General features: G+C 42.8%; 1 protein-coding gene across 1 annotated transcript in view; it reads left to right on the top strand.

Annotated features, from left to right (window-relative positions):
- LOC106577876 (uncharacterized) overlaps positions 1-16,796 on the top strand; it is a 239,722-nt gene that overhangs the window by 129,681 nt on the left and 93,245 nt on the right. The gene's annotated exons all lie outside the window — the stretch shown is intronic.

The raw sequence follows: 16,796 nt of genomic DNA, 5'->3' as shown, positions 1-16,796 counted from the left end.
ACACACACACACACACACACACACACACACACACACACACACACACACACACACACACACACACACACACACACACACACACACACACACACACACACACACACACACACACACACAGAACACTTCAAGTCTCTTTTTAAAACCATGCCAATGCACCAATATCTAACTTTTTCAACTTAGGTCCAGAGCCTTCAAAAAGCATTCACACCCCTTGACTTTTTCCCCCATTTTTGTTTTGTTACAAAGTGGGATTCAAATGGATTTAATTGTCATTTTTTTGTCAACGATCTACACAAAATCTGTAATGTAAAAATGGAAGAAATATTCTGACATTGGTTTATATATATATATATATATATATATATATATATATATATATATATATATGTGTGTGTGTGTGTGTGTGTGTGTATATATATGTATATATTATAAGTTTGGGGTCACTTAGAAATGTCCTTGTTTTTGAAAGAAAAACACATTATTTGTCCATTAAAATAACATCAAATTGATCAGAAATACAGTGTAGACATGGTTAATGCTGTAAATTACTATTGTAGCTGGAAACGGCAGATTTTTTAATGGAATATCTACATAGGCGTAGATATTATCAGCAACCATCACTCCTGTGTTCCAATGGCATGTTGTGTTAGCTAACCCAAGTTTATCATTTTAAAAGGCTAATTGATCATTAGAAAACCCTTTTGGAATTAATTTAGCACAGATGAAAACTGTTGTCCTGATGAAAGAAGCAATAAAACTGGCCTTCTTTAGACTAGTTGAGTATCTGGAGCATCAAGAGGCTCAAAATGGCCAGAAACAAATAACTTTCTTCTGAAACTCGTCAGTCTATTCTTGTTCTGAGAAATGAAGCCTATTCCTTGCGAGAAATTGCCAAGAAACTGAAGATCTCGTAAAACGTTTTGTACTACTCCCTTCACAGAAATGCACATACTGGCTCTAACCAGAATAGAAAGAGGAGTGGGAGGGCCCAGTGCACAACTGAGCAAGAGGACAAGTACATTAGAGTGTCTAGTTTGAGAAACAGACGCCTCACAAGTCCTCAACTGGCAGCTTCATTAAATAGTACCCGCAAAACACCAGTCTCAACGTCAACAGTGAAGAGGTGACTCCGGGATGCTGACCTTCTAGGCAGAGTTGCAAAGAAAAAGCCATATCTTCGACTGGCCAATAAAAAGAAAAGATTATGATGAGCAAAAGAACACAGACACTGGACAGAGATATGTCTTTTTCTCTCTGGAGAGACCTTTTTCTCTCTGGAGAGACCTGAAAATACCTGTGCAGCGATGCTCCCTGTCCAACTTGACAGAGCTTGAGAGGAACTGCAGAGAATGGGAGAAACTCCACAAATATAGCTGTGCCAACCTTGTAGTGTCATACCCAAGAAGACTTGAGGCTGTAATCGCTGCCTAATGTGCTTCAACAAAGTACTGAGTAAAGCGTCTGAATACTTATGTAAATTTGATATTTCCGTTTACATTTTTTTTATACATTTGTAAAAATGTCAAAAAAACAGTTTTTGCTTTGTCAATATGGGGTATTATGTGTAGATTGATGAGGAAAACAACTCTTTAAACCATTTTAGAATAAGGCTGTAACGTAAAAAATGTGGAAAAAGTCAAGGGGTCTGAATACTTTTTGAATGCAATGTATCTTGATTAGATAAGTATTCAACCCCCAAGTCATTACATGTTAGAATCACATTTGGCAGCGATTACAGCTGTGAGTCTTTCTGGGTAAGTCTTTAAGAGCTTTCCACACCTGGATTATGCAACATTTGCTCATTATTATTTTCAAACTTCTTCAAGCTCAGTCAAGTTGGTTGTTCATCATTGCTAGACAACCATGCTTAGGTCTTGCCATAGATTTTCAAGCAGATGTAAGTCAAAACTGTAACTCTGCTACTCAGGAACATTTACTGTCTTCTTGGTAAGAAACTTGAGTGTAAATTCGGCCTTGTGTTTTAGGTTGTTGTCCTCCTGAAAGGTGAATTCATCTCCTATTGTCTGGTGGAAAGCAGACTGAACCAGGTTTTGCTCTAGGATTTGCCTGTGCTAAGCATTTCTTTTTTCATCCTGAAAAACTCCCCAGTCCTTAACGATTACAAGCATACCCATAACATTATGCAGCCACCACTATGCTTGAAAATATGTAGAGTGGTACTCAGTAATGTGTTGTATTGGATTTCCCCACACAGAACACTATGTATTTAGGACAAAAAGTGAATTACTTTGCCACATTTTTTTAAGCATTGCTTTAGTGCCTTGTTGCAAACAGGATGTATGTTTTTGAATATTTGTATTCTTTACCAGCTTCCTTCTTTTCACTCTGTCAAATAGGTTAGTATTGTAGAATAACTACAATGTTGTTGATCCATCATCAGTTTTCTCCTATCGCAGACATTAAAGTCTGTAACTGTTTTAAAGTCACAATTGGCCTCATGGTGAAATCCCTGTGTGGTTTCCTTCCTCTCCGGCAACTGAGTTATAAAGGATGCCTGTATCTTTGTAGTAACTGGGTGTATTGATGCACCATCCAAAGTGTAATTAATAACTTCACCATGCTCAAAGGGATACCTCTCTGGGCTAGGCGGGACGAATTCGTCCCACCTACGTAACAGCCACTGGCAGCCTGTGGCGCGATTTTCAAAACGTTAAAAATCCTATTACTTCAATTTCTCAAACATATGACTATTTTACAGCTATTTAAAGACAAGACTCTCGTTAATCTAACCACACTGTCCGATTTCAAAAAGGCTTTACAACGAAAGCAAAACATTAGATTATGTCAGCAGAGTACCAAGCCAGAAATAATCAGACACCCATTTTTCAAGCCAGCATATAATGTCACCAAAACCCAGAAGACAGCTAAATGCAGCACTCACCTTTGATGATGTTCATCAGATGACAACCCTAGGACATTATGTTATACAATACATGCATGTTTTGTTCAATCAAGTTCATATTTATATCAAAAACCAGCTTTTTACATTAGCATGTGACGTTCAGAACTAGCATACCCCCCGCAAACTTCCGGTGAATTCGCTAACATTTTACTAAATTACTCACGATAAACGTTCACAAAAAGCATAACAATTATTTTAAGAATTATAGATACAGACCTCCTCTATGCACTCGATATGTCCGATTTTAAAATAGCTTTTTGGTGAAAGCACATTTTGCAATATTCGAAGTACATAGCCCAGGCTTCACGGGCTCGCTATTTAGACACCCGGCAAGTTTAGCACTCACCATAATCATATTTACTATTATAAAAGTTTGATTACCTTTTGTTGTCTTCGTCAGAATACACACCCAGGACTGCTACTTCAATAACAAATGTTGGTTTGGTCCAAAATAATCCATCGTTATATCCGAATAGCGGCGTTTTGTTCGTGCGTTCCAGACACTATCCGAAATAGTAAAGAAGTGTCACACGCATGGCGCAATTCGTGACAATAAAATTCTAAATATTCCATTACCGTACTTCGAAGCATGTCAACCGCTGTTTAAAATCAATTTTTACGACACTTTTCTCGTAGAAAAGCGATAATATTCTGACAGGGAATCTCCTTTTCGGCAAACAGAGGAAAAAATCCCAAAGGCGGGGGCGGTCGGGGTCACGCGCATAAGCCCGTGTCCCTTGATCGGCCACTTGAGAAAGGCGATAATGTGTTTCAGCCTGGGGCTGGAATGACGACATTCTGTTTTTTCCCGGGCTCTGAGCGCCTATGGACGACGTGGGAAGTGTCACGTTAGAGCAGAGATCCTTAGTAAATGATAGAGATGGAAAAGAAGTTCAAGAAATGCTCAGACAGGCCACTTCCTGTAAAGGAATCTCTCAGGTTTTGACCTGCCATTTGAGTTCTGTTATACTCACAGACACCATTCAAACAGTTTTAGAAAATTTAGGGTGTTTTCTATCCATATGTAATAAGTATATGCATATTCTAGTTACTGGGTAGGAGTGGTAACCAGATTAAATCGGGTATGTTTTTTATCCAGCCGTGTCAATACTGCCCCCTAGCCCTAACAGGTTAAATGTCCGTGGAATTTCTTTTCACCCATCTACCAATAGGTGCCCTTCTTTGCGAGGCATTGGAAAAATCTCCCTGGTCTTTGTGGTTGAATCTGTGTTTGAAATGCACTGCTTGACTGAGGGACCTTACAGATAAATGTATGGGTTGGGTACAGAGATGAGGTAGTCATTAAAAGACAATGTTAAACACTGTTATTGTACACAGAGTCAATGCAACTTATTATGTGACTTATTAAACAAATTTTCTGACCTGAACTTATTTAGGCTTGCCATAACAAAGTGGTTGAATACTTATTGACTTAAGATATTTCAGCTTTTAATTTTTTATTAATTTGTACAAATGTCAAAAAACCTTATTCCACTGTGACATTATGGGGTATTGTGTGTAGGCCAGTGACAAATAAATTCAATTTATCCATTTACAATGTGTCTGTAACATATCAAAATGTGGAAAAAATTAAAGGGTATGAATATTTTCTGAAGGCACTGTAGTTCCCTCAAACTGACCTTTATCATTTATGATCGTGATCTAATCTAAATCATTCTGAAAAGATATACAGACATTCTCCAGACATTATCTGCATAACTACACAGATGATTACTTTAATACTCCAAGAAAAAGGTCATATGCTTTTATTGGAGTGATGGCTGGTTTATTTTCATAGGAGAGCCCAAGCTCAACAGGTCCTGACATTACATGTCTGCCTGTCTAGCTGTTTAGCTGTCTACCTGTCAAGCAGTCTGCCTGTCTGCCTGTCTAGCTGTCTGCCTGTCTATTTGGCTAGCTGTCTGCCTGTCTGCCTGTCTAAATGTCTGCCTGTCTATTTGTCTAGCTGTCTGCCTGTGTAACTGTCTGCCTGTGTAACTGTCTAACTGTCTGCCTGTCTGCCTGTCTAGCATTCTGCCTGTCTAGCTGTCTACCTGTCTAGCTGTCTGTCTAACCGTCTGCCTGTCTAGCTGTCTGCCTGTCTAGTTGTCTGCCTTTCTAACTGTCTGCCTGTCTATTTGTCTAGCTGTCTGCCTGTGTTACTGTCTGTCTAACTGTCTGCCTGTCTAGCTGTCTGCCTGTCTAGTTGTCTGCCTTTCTAACTGTCTGCCTGTCTATTTGTCTAGCTGTCTGCCTGTGTTACTGTCTGTCTAACTGTCTGCCTGTCTAGCTGTCTGCCTGTCTAGTTGTCTGCCTTTCTAACTGTCTGCCTGTCTCTTTGTCTAGCTGTCTGCCTGTGTTACTGTCTGCCTGTCTATTTGTCTAGCTGTCTGCCGCTCTGCCTGTCTAGCTGTCTGCCTGTCTAGTTGTCTGCCTTTCTAACTGTCTGCCTGTCTATTTGTCTAGCTGTCTGCCTGTGTTACTGTCTGCCTGTCTATTTGTCTAGCTGGCTGCCTCTCTGCCTGTGTAGCTGTCTGCCTGTCTAACTGTCTGCCTAGCTGTCTGCCTGCCTAGCTGTCTGCCTGTCTAGCTGTCTGCCTGTCTAGCTGTCTGCCTGTCTAGTTTTCTGCCTGTCTAGCTGTCTACCTGTCTAACTGTCTGCCTGTCTAGCTGTCTGCCTGTCTAGCTGTCTGCCTGTCTAGCTGTCTGCCTGTCTGCCTGTGTAGCTGTTCACCTGTCTGCCTGTGCTTCTGCCCTTTGCTAAAGTTGATACCTGCAGGCTAGGAATAGTCATAGTCAAATACCTTGGTCTAGTCAATTACTTGGGTCTAGTCAATTACCTTGGTCTAGTCAATTACCTGGGTCTAGTCAATTACCTTGGTCTAGTCAATTACCTGGGTCTAGTCAATTACCTGGGTCTAGTCAATTACCTTGGTCTAGTCAATTACCTGGGTCTAGTCAATTACCTGGGTCTAGTCAATTACCTTGGTCTAGTCAATTACCTGGGTCTAATCAATTACCTTGGTCTAATCAATTACCTGGGTCTAGTCAATTACCTGGGTCTAGTCAATTACCTGGGTCTAGTCAATTACCTGGGTCTAGTCAATTACCTGGGTCTAATCAATTAGCTGGGTCTAGTCAATTACCTGGGTATAATCAATTAGCTGGGTCTAATCAATTACCTTGGTCTAGTCAATTACCTGGGTCTAATCAATGACCTTGGTCTAACCAATTACCTTGGTCTAATCAATTACCTGGGTCTAGTCAATTACCTGGGCCTAATCAATTACCTGGATCTAATCAATTACCTTGGTCTAATCAATTACCTGGGTCTAATCAATTATCTTACAATAATTTTTTTATTTTGGAATATATGCTAGACCAAATCCATTTTTTATTTGTTGTTATTTCTGCTATGTGTAGTACGGCGTATGCTATGTATAACAGCACAATCATTGGGGGGCTTGCGCTCATATATAGGACCATGCGTATGCATCAGCTCCAATATACATATGGGTGTTTTGAATGAATCATCCCCCTAGAAAGCGCTGTCCATTTCGTTGTTAGGCTTGAAACAACACCCACAACACCCACACCCACAACACCCGCAAGCGTCCCACCCCTGGTACACCCTATCAACAACAGGTGAAAAATCAAGAGCGCCAAATTTGAAAACAATTAAATGTCATAATTCAAATTTCTCAAACATACAACTATCTTACACTCTTTGAAAGATAAACATCTCCTTAATCTAACCACGTTGTCCGATTTCAAAAAGGCTTTACGGCGAAAGCATAAAGTTAGATTATGTTAGGAGAGTACATTGACAATAGCTGTGTGTAATGTTTTGTCAATTCAAAGACAGGCGTCACCAAAAGCAGAAAACCAGCTAAAATTATGCACTAACCTTTGACAATCTCCATCAGATGACACTCCTAGGACATTATGTTAGACAATACATGCATTTTTTGTTCTATCAAGTTCATATTTATATCCAAAAACAGCGTTTTACTATGGCGTTGATGTTGAGGAAATCGTTTCCCTCCAATAAAATATTTACGTTCGTTCAAACATGTCAAACGTTGTATAGCATAAATCATTAGTGCCTTTTTTAACCAGAACATGAATAATATTCAAGGCGGACGATTGCATTCTCTTTTAAAACGTATTGGAACGAGAGTACCCAACATGAACTCGCGCCAGAGTCTAATCGGCCACCACCGTTCCAAGGCTCTTGTTCGTTCAGTTCTCACAGTAGAAGACTCAAACCACGTTCTAAAGACTGGTGACATCTAGTGGAAGCCATAGGAAGTGCTCAAAGATTAATAAGCCCCTGTGTGTTTCAATGGCATAGGCTTAAAGGTAATTCAACACATCAGGTATCCACTTCCTGTCAGAATTTGTCTCAGGGTTTTGACTGCCATATGAGTTCTGTTATACTTACAGACACCATTCAAACAGTTTTAGAAAATTCTGAGTGTTTTCTATCCAAACCTGAACAATAATATGCATATTCTAGCTTCTGAGTTGGTGTAGGAGGCAGTTAAAAATGGGCACATATTTTTTTCAAAATTCTCAATACTGCCCCCTAGCCCCAACAGGTTTTAAAAGCAAGGCCATTAGTACCAGGCCATTAGGACCTGATGATCATTAGTGAGTTGGGTACTACTAACACATGTCAGAGTGGTTAGAGGGACAGTAGAGCCCTGAGTACCAGGCCATTAGGACCTGATGATTGTTAGTGAGTTGGGTTCTACTAACACATGTCAGAGTGGTTAGAGGGACAGTAGAGCCCTGAGTACCAGACCATTAGGACCTGATGATTGTTAGTGAGTTGGGTACTACTAACACATGTCAGAGTGGTTAGAGGGACAGTAGAGCCCTGAGTACCAGACCATTAGGACCTGATGATTGTTAGTGAGTTGGGTTCTACTAACACATGTCAGAGTGGTTAGAGGGACAGTAGAGCCCTGAGTACCAGACCATTAGGACCTGATGATCATTAGTGAGTTGGGTTCTACTAACACATGTCAGAGTGGTTAGAGGGACAGTAGAGCCCTGAGTACCAGACCATTAGGACCTGATGATTGTTAGTGAGTTGGGTACTACTAACACATGTCAGAGTGGTTAGAGGGACAGTAGAGCCCTGAGTACCAGACCATTAGGACCTGATGATTGTTAGTGAGTTGGGTACTACTAACACATGTCAGAGTGGTTAGAGGGACAGTAGAGCCCTGAGTACCAGGCCATTAGGACCTGATGATTGTTAGTGAGTTGGGTACTACTAACACATGTCAGAGTGGTTAGAGGGACAGTAGAGCCCTGAGTACCAGACCATTAGGACCTGATGATTGTTAGTGAGTTGGGTACTACTAACACATGTCAGAGTGGTTAGAGGGACAGTAGAGCCCTGAGTACCAGACCATTAGGACCTGATGATTGTTAGTGAGTTGGGTACTACTAACACATGTCAGAGTGGTTAGAGGGACAGTAGAGCCCTGAGTACCAGGCCATTAGGACCTGATGATTGTTAGTGAGTTGGGTTCTACTAACATATGTCAGAGTGGTTAGAGGGACAGTAGAGCCCTGAGTACCAGACCATTAGGACCTGATGATTGTTAGTGAGTTGGGTTCTACTAACACATGTCCAGAGCGAATAAGAGGAGATTACCGTGACTCAACGGTCATCTGGAATTTGACTGTGGTCATGGCTGACGGTGTGGCGGTAATACGGTCCTAGTATAGGGTTGTAAAAGTTAAGTTAGGGAAGTACAGGGTTGGTAAAGAGGGCTGGGTAGGTTCGCACAGTAGCCAGAAAAAACTCAGAGAAATGTCCCTATGATGTAGAGCACTCAGCTGTCATGTTTCAGGAGGTGTGAACTGGGCTTCTCACCCCGAACACACAATAAACTAGTGAGGGAATGAGACGGAATGAGTGAGGGAATGAGAAGGAATGAGTGAAGGAATGAGTGAAGGAATGAGTGAGGGAATGAGAAGGAATGAGTGAGGGAATGAGAAGGAATGAGTGAAGGAATGAGTGAGGGAATGAGAAGGAATGAGTGAGGGAATGAGATGGAATGAATGAGGGAATGAAAAGGAATGAGTGAGGGAATGAAAAGGAATGAGTGACGGAATGAGAAGGAATGAGTGACGGAATGAGAAGGAATGAGTGAGGGAATGAAAAGGAATGAGTGAGGGAATGAAAAGGAATGAGTGAAGGAATGAGTGAGGGAATGAGAAGGAATGAGTGAGGGAATGAGATGGAATGAATGAGGGAATGAAAAGGAATGAGTGAGGGAATGAGAAGGAATGAGTGAGGGAATGAGAAGAAATGAGTGAGGGAATGAGATGGAATGAATGAGGGAATGAAAAGGAATGAGTGAGGGAATGAGAAGGAATGAGTGAGGGAATGAGACGGAATGAGTGAGGGAATGAGTGAAGGAATGAGTGAGGGAATGAGAAGGAATGAGAAGGATTGAGTGAAGGAATGAGTGAGGGAATGAGACGGAATGAGTGAGGGAATGAGTGAAGGAATGAGTGAGGGAATGAAAAGGAATGAGTGAGGGAATGAGATGGAATGAATGAGGGAATGAAAAGGAATGAGTGAGGGAATGAAAAGGAATGAGTGACGGAATGAGAAGGAATGAGTGAGGGAATGAAAAGGAATGAGTGAGGGAATGAAAAGGAATGAGTGAAGGAATGAGTGAGGGAATGAGAAGGAATGAGTGAGGGAATGAGATGGAATGAATGAGGGAATGAAAAGGAATGAGTGAGGGAATGAAAAGGAATGAATGAGGGAATGAAAAGGAATGAGTGAGGGAATGAAAAGGAATGAGTGAAGGAATGAGTGAGGGAATGAGAAGGAATGAGTGAGGGAATGAGATGGAATGAATGAGGGAATGAAAAGGAATGAGTGAGGGAATGATAAGGAATGAGTGACGGAATGAGAAGGAATGAGTGAGGGAATGAAAAGGAATGAGTGAGGGAATGAGTGAAGGAATGAGTGAGGGAATGAGAAGGAATGAGTGAGGGAATGAGATGGAATGAATGAGGGAATGAAAAGGAATGAGTGAGGGAATGAATGACGGAATGAGAAGGAATGAGTGAGGGAATGAAAAGGAATGAGTGAGGGAATGAGACGGAATGAATGAGAAGGAATGAGTGAGGGGATTTAGAAGAAATGAATGAGAAGGAATGAGTGAGGGAATGAGACGGAATGAGTGAGGGAGTGAGTGAAGGAATGAGTGAGGGAATGAGAAGGAATGAGAAGGAATGAGTGAAGGAATGAGTGAGGGAATGAGACAGAATGAGTGAGGGAATGAGAAGGAATGAGGGAGGGAATGAGAAGTAATGAGAAGGAATGAGTGAAGGAATGAGTGAGGGAATGAGATGGAATGAATGAGGGAATGAAAAGGAATGAGTGAGGGAATGAATAGGAATGAGTGAGGGAATGAGAAGGAATGAGTGAGGGAATGAAAAGGAATGATTGAGGGGATTTAGAAGAAATGAATGAGAAGGAATGAGTGAGAGAATGAATGAGAAGGAATGAGTGAGGGAATGAGATGGAATGAGTGAGGGAATGAGAAGGAATGAGTGAGGGAATGAGAAAGGATGAGTGAGGGAATGAGAAGGAATGAGTGATGGAATGAGAAGGAATGAGTGAAGGAATGAGTGAGGGAATGAGAAGGAATGAGTGAGGGAATGAAAAGGAATGAGTGAGGGAATGAGAAGGAATGAGTGAGGGAATGAAAAGGAATGAGTGAAGGAATGAGAAGGAATGAGTGAGGGAATGAGAAGGAATGAGTGAAGGAATGATTGAAGGAATGAGTGAGGGAATGAGAAGGAATGAATCAGGGAATGAAAAGGAATGAGTGAGGGAATGAGAAGGAATGAGTGAGGGAATGAAAAGGAATGAGTGAGAGAATGAAAAGTAATGAGTGAGGGGATTTTGAAGAAATGAATGAGAAGGAATGAGTGAGGGAATGAGTGAGGGAATGAGATGGAATGAGTGAGGGAATGAGAAGGAATGAGTGAGTCAATGAGAAGGAATGAGTGAGGGAATGAGAAGGAATGAGTGAGGGAATGAGAAGGAATGCGTGAGGGAATGAGAAGGAATGAGTGAGGGAATGAGTGAGTCAATGAGAAGGAATGAGTGAGGGAGTGAGAAGGAATGAGTGAGGGAATGAGAAGGAATGAGTGAGGGAATGAGAAGGAATGAGTGAGGGAATGAGAAGGAATGAGTGAGGGAATGAGAAGGAATGAGTGAAGGAATGAGAAGGAATGAGTGAAGGAATGAGAAGGAATGAGTGAGGGAATGAGAAGGAATGAGTGATGGAATGAGAAGGAATGAGTGAGGGGATTTAGAATTATGAAAAGAACAAGAGGATGTTGTGATGAAATTAATGAAATTGAGTGGAGGCTTGCTTCATTGTTTCATCCTGACTCATGTGTTATCCAAAAAGATAACCGAGATGCCTCTAGTGCCAAATGTCGGCGCTGCTCTGATCTGGTGTGGTATAGCAGTAGATGAGTTAGAATGGTTAACCACTCAGGGAACATCTTTACCACGCCTCAAGCCTTATTCATATCTTGTGCCTTTTCCAAAGCTGATTATTTGTCAGTGGCAGTATCATGCATCACACATGATAATGTACCTACGAGATAATGTACCTGATAATTGATGAAAAAGGCATCATTACGTATGGCTGCAGGACAGAACATTTAACTATATGTTCAAGTTTAATAAAATGAGTCATTGTCAAGGGATTTGACACTTGCAGGCATGATTCTGAAGAAAACCTTGTAGGAACATATTGTGCCATTTCCAATTGATATAGCTGTCAGAATATCTACCTCCAGTTAGAACAGTCTGTCTGTCTGTCTGTCTGTCTGTCTGTCTGTCTGTCTGTCTGTCTGTCTGTCTGTCTGTCTGTCTGTCTGTCTGTCTGTCTGTCTGTCTGTCTGTCTGTCTGTCTGTCTGTCTGTCTGCGCTCGCTCGTCTCGCTCTGTCTGTCTCGCTCTGTCTGTCTCGCTCTGTCTGTCTGTCTGTCTGTCTCGCTCTGTCTGTCTGTCTGTCTGTCTGTCTGTCTGTCTGTCTGTCTGTCTGTCTGTCTGTCTGTCTGTCTGTCTGTCTGTCTGTCTCGCTCTGTCTCGCTCTGTCTGTCTCGCTCTGTCTGTCTGTCTGTCTGTCTGTCTGTCTGTCTGTCTGTCTGTCTGTCTGTCTGTCTGTCTGTCTGTCTGTCTGTCTCGCTCTGTCTGTCTGTCTGTCTCGCTCTGTCTGTCTGTCTGTCTGTCTCGCTCTGTCTGTCTGTCTGTCTGTCTGTCTGTCTGTGCTGTCTGTCTGTCTGTCTGTCTGTCTGTCTGTCTGTCTGTCTGTCTGTCTGTCTGTCTGTCTCGCTCTGTCTGTCTGTCTGTCTGTCTGTTTAGTCTAATCTGACTGAGTACACCTTTTAGATCAGTTTTATCTCTCATTCCCTATCTGACATCTGATCTCTCTGGTTATTTTTCCTGTGTGGTGTTATTATCATCATCATCATCATCATCATCACACACACACACAGTTTTTCTAATCCACACAATGGCTTTAGATTCATTGATATCAAAGTGAATGGTTTTAGCCAGCGGGCTGCAACCTCTCCCCAATGCTTTGGTTGGTCAGTTGGCCCAGTTGACCCAGTCCTAGGTATGCTGTGAGTGGCTGTCGGTTGGTGTGTCTGTGTGTTTATGTGTGTGCAGAGTTTACACTGGCACCGTTTGTGTTGGTCTTAAAACAGTATGTGTGTATGAGCCCCCTGGTTCAGTTCCCTAGTGTTCAGCAGTCTGACACACTCCCCAGCACGAGGCCTTACTTCCTGCCTCTGTGATGCCCAGTCTGTATCCAAACAACAATCATAGAGGGGATGAGGCTGCAGACACAAACAGATAGAGAGCAAATAACATGGTGTCGACCATATTACGCTCCACACACACTCCCATTGTTCATCCCTCCCTGGTTTGTCTGCTCCGTTTCTCCTGTACTAGGTTTACGTTAACCACAGATCTAGGATCAGATTATATGACCCAATCACAACTTTAACCACAGATCTAGGATTAGATTACATTACATTACCCCAACCATAAGAAGGCATGTTTGAGCATGTTTTTAGGTAGAGGTTTGACTCTTTAAAGGGATAGTTCACCCAAATGACAAAATTATATTTTGGTTTCCATACCCTGTAAACTGTGTATTGACAAGGTAAGACAGCAATCCACGCTTTGGTTTAGAAATTGTTTAGAAATTGTGGCAAAAGTACCATGACTTGAATGGGATTTGTGCCACAAATGTTAAAATGTTAGCATTTGGAAGCAGCGTTAGGGAAATAAACCACATATCTAGGATCAGAGTAGCCTACCACCCAATAACCATAAACATAAGGGAATGAAAACATACACTGACATAAGATCAGTATCCAAGCCGGGCTATCGCCCTATTCCCCTATTCTAATGGAAGCGTGCCAATCTTAAGCACAGATCTAGGATCTGATTAGCCTACCACTATAATAACCATGACTGGAAATCAGTGTTTAAAGAAAACATCCTAACTGTACCTCAGTCATCCATCCTACACTATTTTGACTGTCCCCATAGGAGGACCCTTTTTGGTTTCAGGTGGAACCCTTTTTGGTTTCAGGTAGAACCCTTTGGGGTTCCATCTAGAAGCCTCTGTAAAAAAGGTTGTACATGGAATCCAAAAGGGTTCTACCTGGAACCAAAAGGGTTCTACCTGGAACCAAAAGGGTTCGACCTGGAAACAAAAAGGTTTCTTTAAATGGTTATCCTATGGGGACAGCCGAACAACCCTTTCAGGTTCTAGAGAGCACATTTTTTCCTAAGTCTACACATCGCTCAGCCATCTTGGCTCAAGTTGCGCACCCCAAAATGTCATTTTCTATTCAGTCAGTGCCACCTCACTCCTTCCAATGGTAGTCGTAAATGTCCACCTCCATCCTTTGTCATAGCTGTCTGTAAGTCTGTAAGTAAGTATCTTTGTTATTTTACTTGGGAGGGGATTCGATGATGCAATACAACACCAGGTGGATTCATCCAGTGATTTCCAATCAGGTAATTAAACGCCTTGATGTAATAAATAATAATGTGACATATTGGAACATGACGGTCAAGAGTCTAGATTCAGAGAGGAGGATCAGTTGTCAGGGAAACACACACAGGATCAGTTGTCAGGGAAACACACAGGATCAGTTGTCAGGGAAACACACAGGATCAGTTGTCAGGGAAACACACACAGGATCAGTTGTCAGGGAAACACACACAGGATCAGTTGTCAGGGAAACACACAGGATCAGTTGTCAGGGAAACACACACAGGATCAGTTGGCAGGGAAACACACACAGGATCAGTTGGCAGGGAAACACACACAGGATCAGTTGGCAGGGAAACACACAGGATCAGTTGGCGGGGAAACACACACAGGATCAGTTGGCAGGGAAACACACACAGGATCAGTTGGCAGGGAAACACACACAGGATCAGTTGGCAGGGAAACACACAGGATCAGTTGGCAGGGAAACACACACAGGATCAGTTGGCAGGGAAACACACACAGGATCAGTTGGCAGGGAAACACACACAGGATCAGTTGGCAGGGAAACACACACAGGATCAGTTGTCAGGGAAACACACAGGATCAGTTGTCAGGGAAACACACACAGGATCAGTTGTCAGGGAAACACACACAGGATCAGTTGGCAGGGAAACACACACAGGATCAGTTGGCAGGGAAACACACACAGGATCCGTTGGCAGGGAAACACACACAGGATCAGTTGGCAGGGAAACACACGCAGGATCAGTTGGCAGGGAAACACACGCAGGATCAGTTGGCAGGGAAACACACACAGGATCAGTTGGCAGGGAAACACACACAGGATCAGTTGGCAGGGAAACACACAGGATCAGTTGGCAGGGAAACACACACAGGATCAGTTGGCAGGGAAACACACACAGGATCAGTTGTCAGGGAAACACACAGGATCAGTTGGCAGGGAAACACACACAGGATCAGTTGGCAGGGAAACACACACAGGATCAGTTGGCAGGGAAACACACGCAGGATCAGTTGGCAGGGAAACACACACAGGATCAGTTGGCAGGGAAACACACAGGATCAGTTGGCAGGGAAACACACAGGATCAGTTGGCAGGGAAACACACACAGGATCAGTTGGCAGGGAAACACACACAGGATCAGTTGGCAGGGAAACACACACAGGATCAGTTGGCAGGGAAACACACAGGATCAGTTGGCAGGGAAACATATGGATAATAAAATCCCATCTATAAGATAAATATATACACTGTAGGGACCATAAATCTGTTTATAGCACACATACACACACACGCACACACACGCGCGCACACACACACACACACACACACCATGGCAGATTGGAGCCAATGATTGTAACAATGGCCAGAAGAGAGGAGAAAAGAAGGGATAGGAAGAGAGATGTAGACCTACCTGTCTGGACTGAAGAGAGAGATGTAGACCTCTACCTGTCTGGACTGAAGAGAGAGATGCAGACTTCTACCTGTCTGGACAGAAGAGAGAGATGTATACCTCTACCTATCTGGACAGACGAGAGAGATGCAGATCTCTACCTGTCTGGACAGAAGAGAGAGATGTAGACCTTTACCTGTCTGGACAGAAGAGAGAGATGTAGACCTCTACCTATCTGGACAGAAGAGAGAGATGTAGACCTCTACCTGTCTGGACAAAAGAGAGAGAGATATAGACCTCTACCTGTCTGGACAGAAGAGAGAGATGTAGACCTCTACCTGTCTGGACAGAAGAGAGAGATGTAGACCTCTACCTATCTGGACAGAAGAGAGAGAGATATAAACCTCTACCTGTCTGGACAGAAGAGAGAGATGTAGACCTACCTGTCTGGACAGAAGAGAGAGATGTAGACCTCTACCTGTCTGGACAGAAGAGAAAGATGTAGACCTCTACCTGTCTGGACAGAAGAGAGAGATGTAGACCTCTACCTGTCTGGACAGAAGAGAGAGATGTAGACCTCTACCTGTCTGGACAGAAGAGAGAGATGTAGACCTACCTGTCTGGACAGAAGAGAGAGATGTAGACCTCTACCTGTCTGGACAGAAGAGAAAGATATAGACCTCTACCTGTCTGGACAGAAGAGAGAGATGTAGACCTCTACCTATCTGGACAGAAGAGAGAGAGATATAGACCTCTACCTGTCTGGACAGAAGAGAGAGATGTAGACCTCTACCTGTCTGGACAGAAGAGAGAGAGATATAGACCTCTACCTGTCTGGACAGAAGAGAGAGATGTAGACCTCTACCTGTCTGGACAGAAGAGAGAGAGATATAGACCTCTACCTGTCTGGACAGAAGAGAGAGATGTAGACCTCTACCTGTCTGGACAGAAGAGAGAGAGAGATGTAGACCTCTACCTGTCTGGACTGAAGAGAGAGATGTAGACCTCTACCTGTCTGGACAGAAGAGAGAGATGTAGACCTCTACCTGTCTGGACAGAAGAGAGAGAGATATAGACCTCTACCTGTCTGGACAGAAGAGAGAGATGTAGACCTCTACCTGTCTGGACAGAAGAGAGAGAGATATAGACCTCTACCTGTCTGGACAGAAGAGAGAGATGTAGACCTCTACCTGTCTGGACAGAAGAGAGAGAGAGATGTAGACCTCTACCTGTCTGGACTGAAGAGAGAGATGTAGACCTCTACCTGTCTGGACAGAAGAGAGAGAGATGTAGACCTCTACCTGGACAGGTGTGTGTGTCTATACACTGTTTAAGAGAGGGGGAAGATTCTCTGAAATGTCATCTGTAACAGGCCTCT

This window comes from Salmo salar, chromosome 18, assembly GCF_965601325.2.
Source record: "Salmo salar chromosome 18, fSalSal1, whole genome shotgun sequence".
NCBI lineage: Eukaryota > Metazoa > Chordata > Actinopteri > Salmoniformes > Salmonidae > Salmo > Salmo salar.
This window is presented reverse-complemented; position numbering and strand designations above follow the sequence as displayed.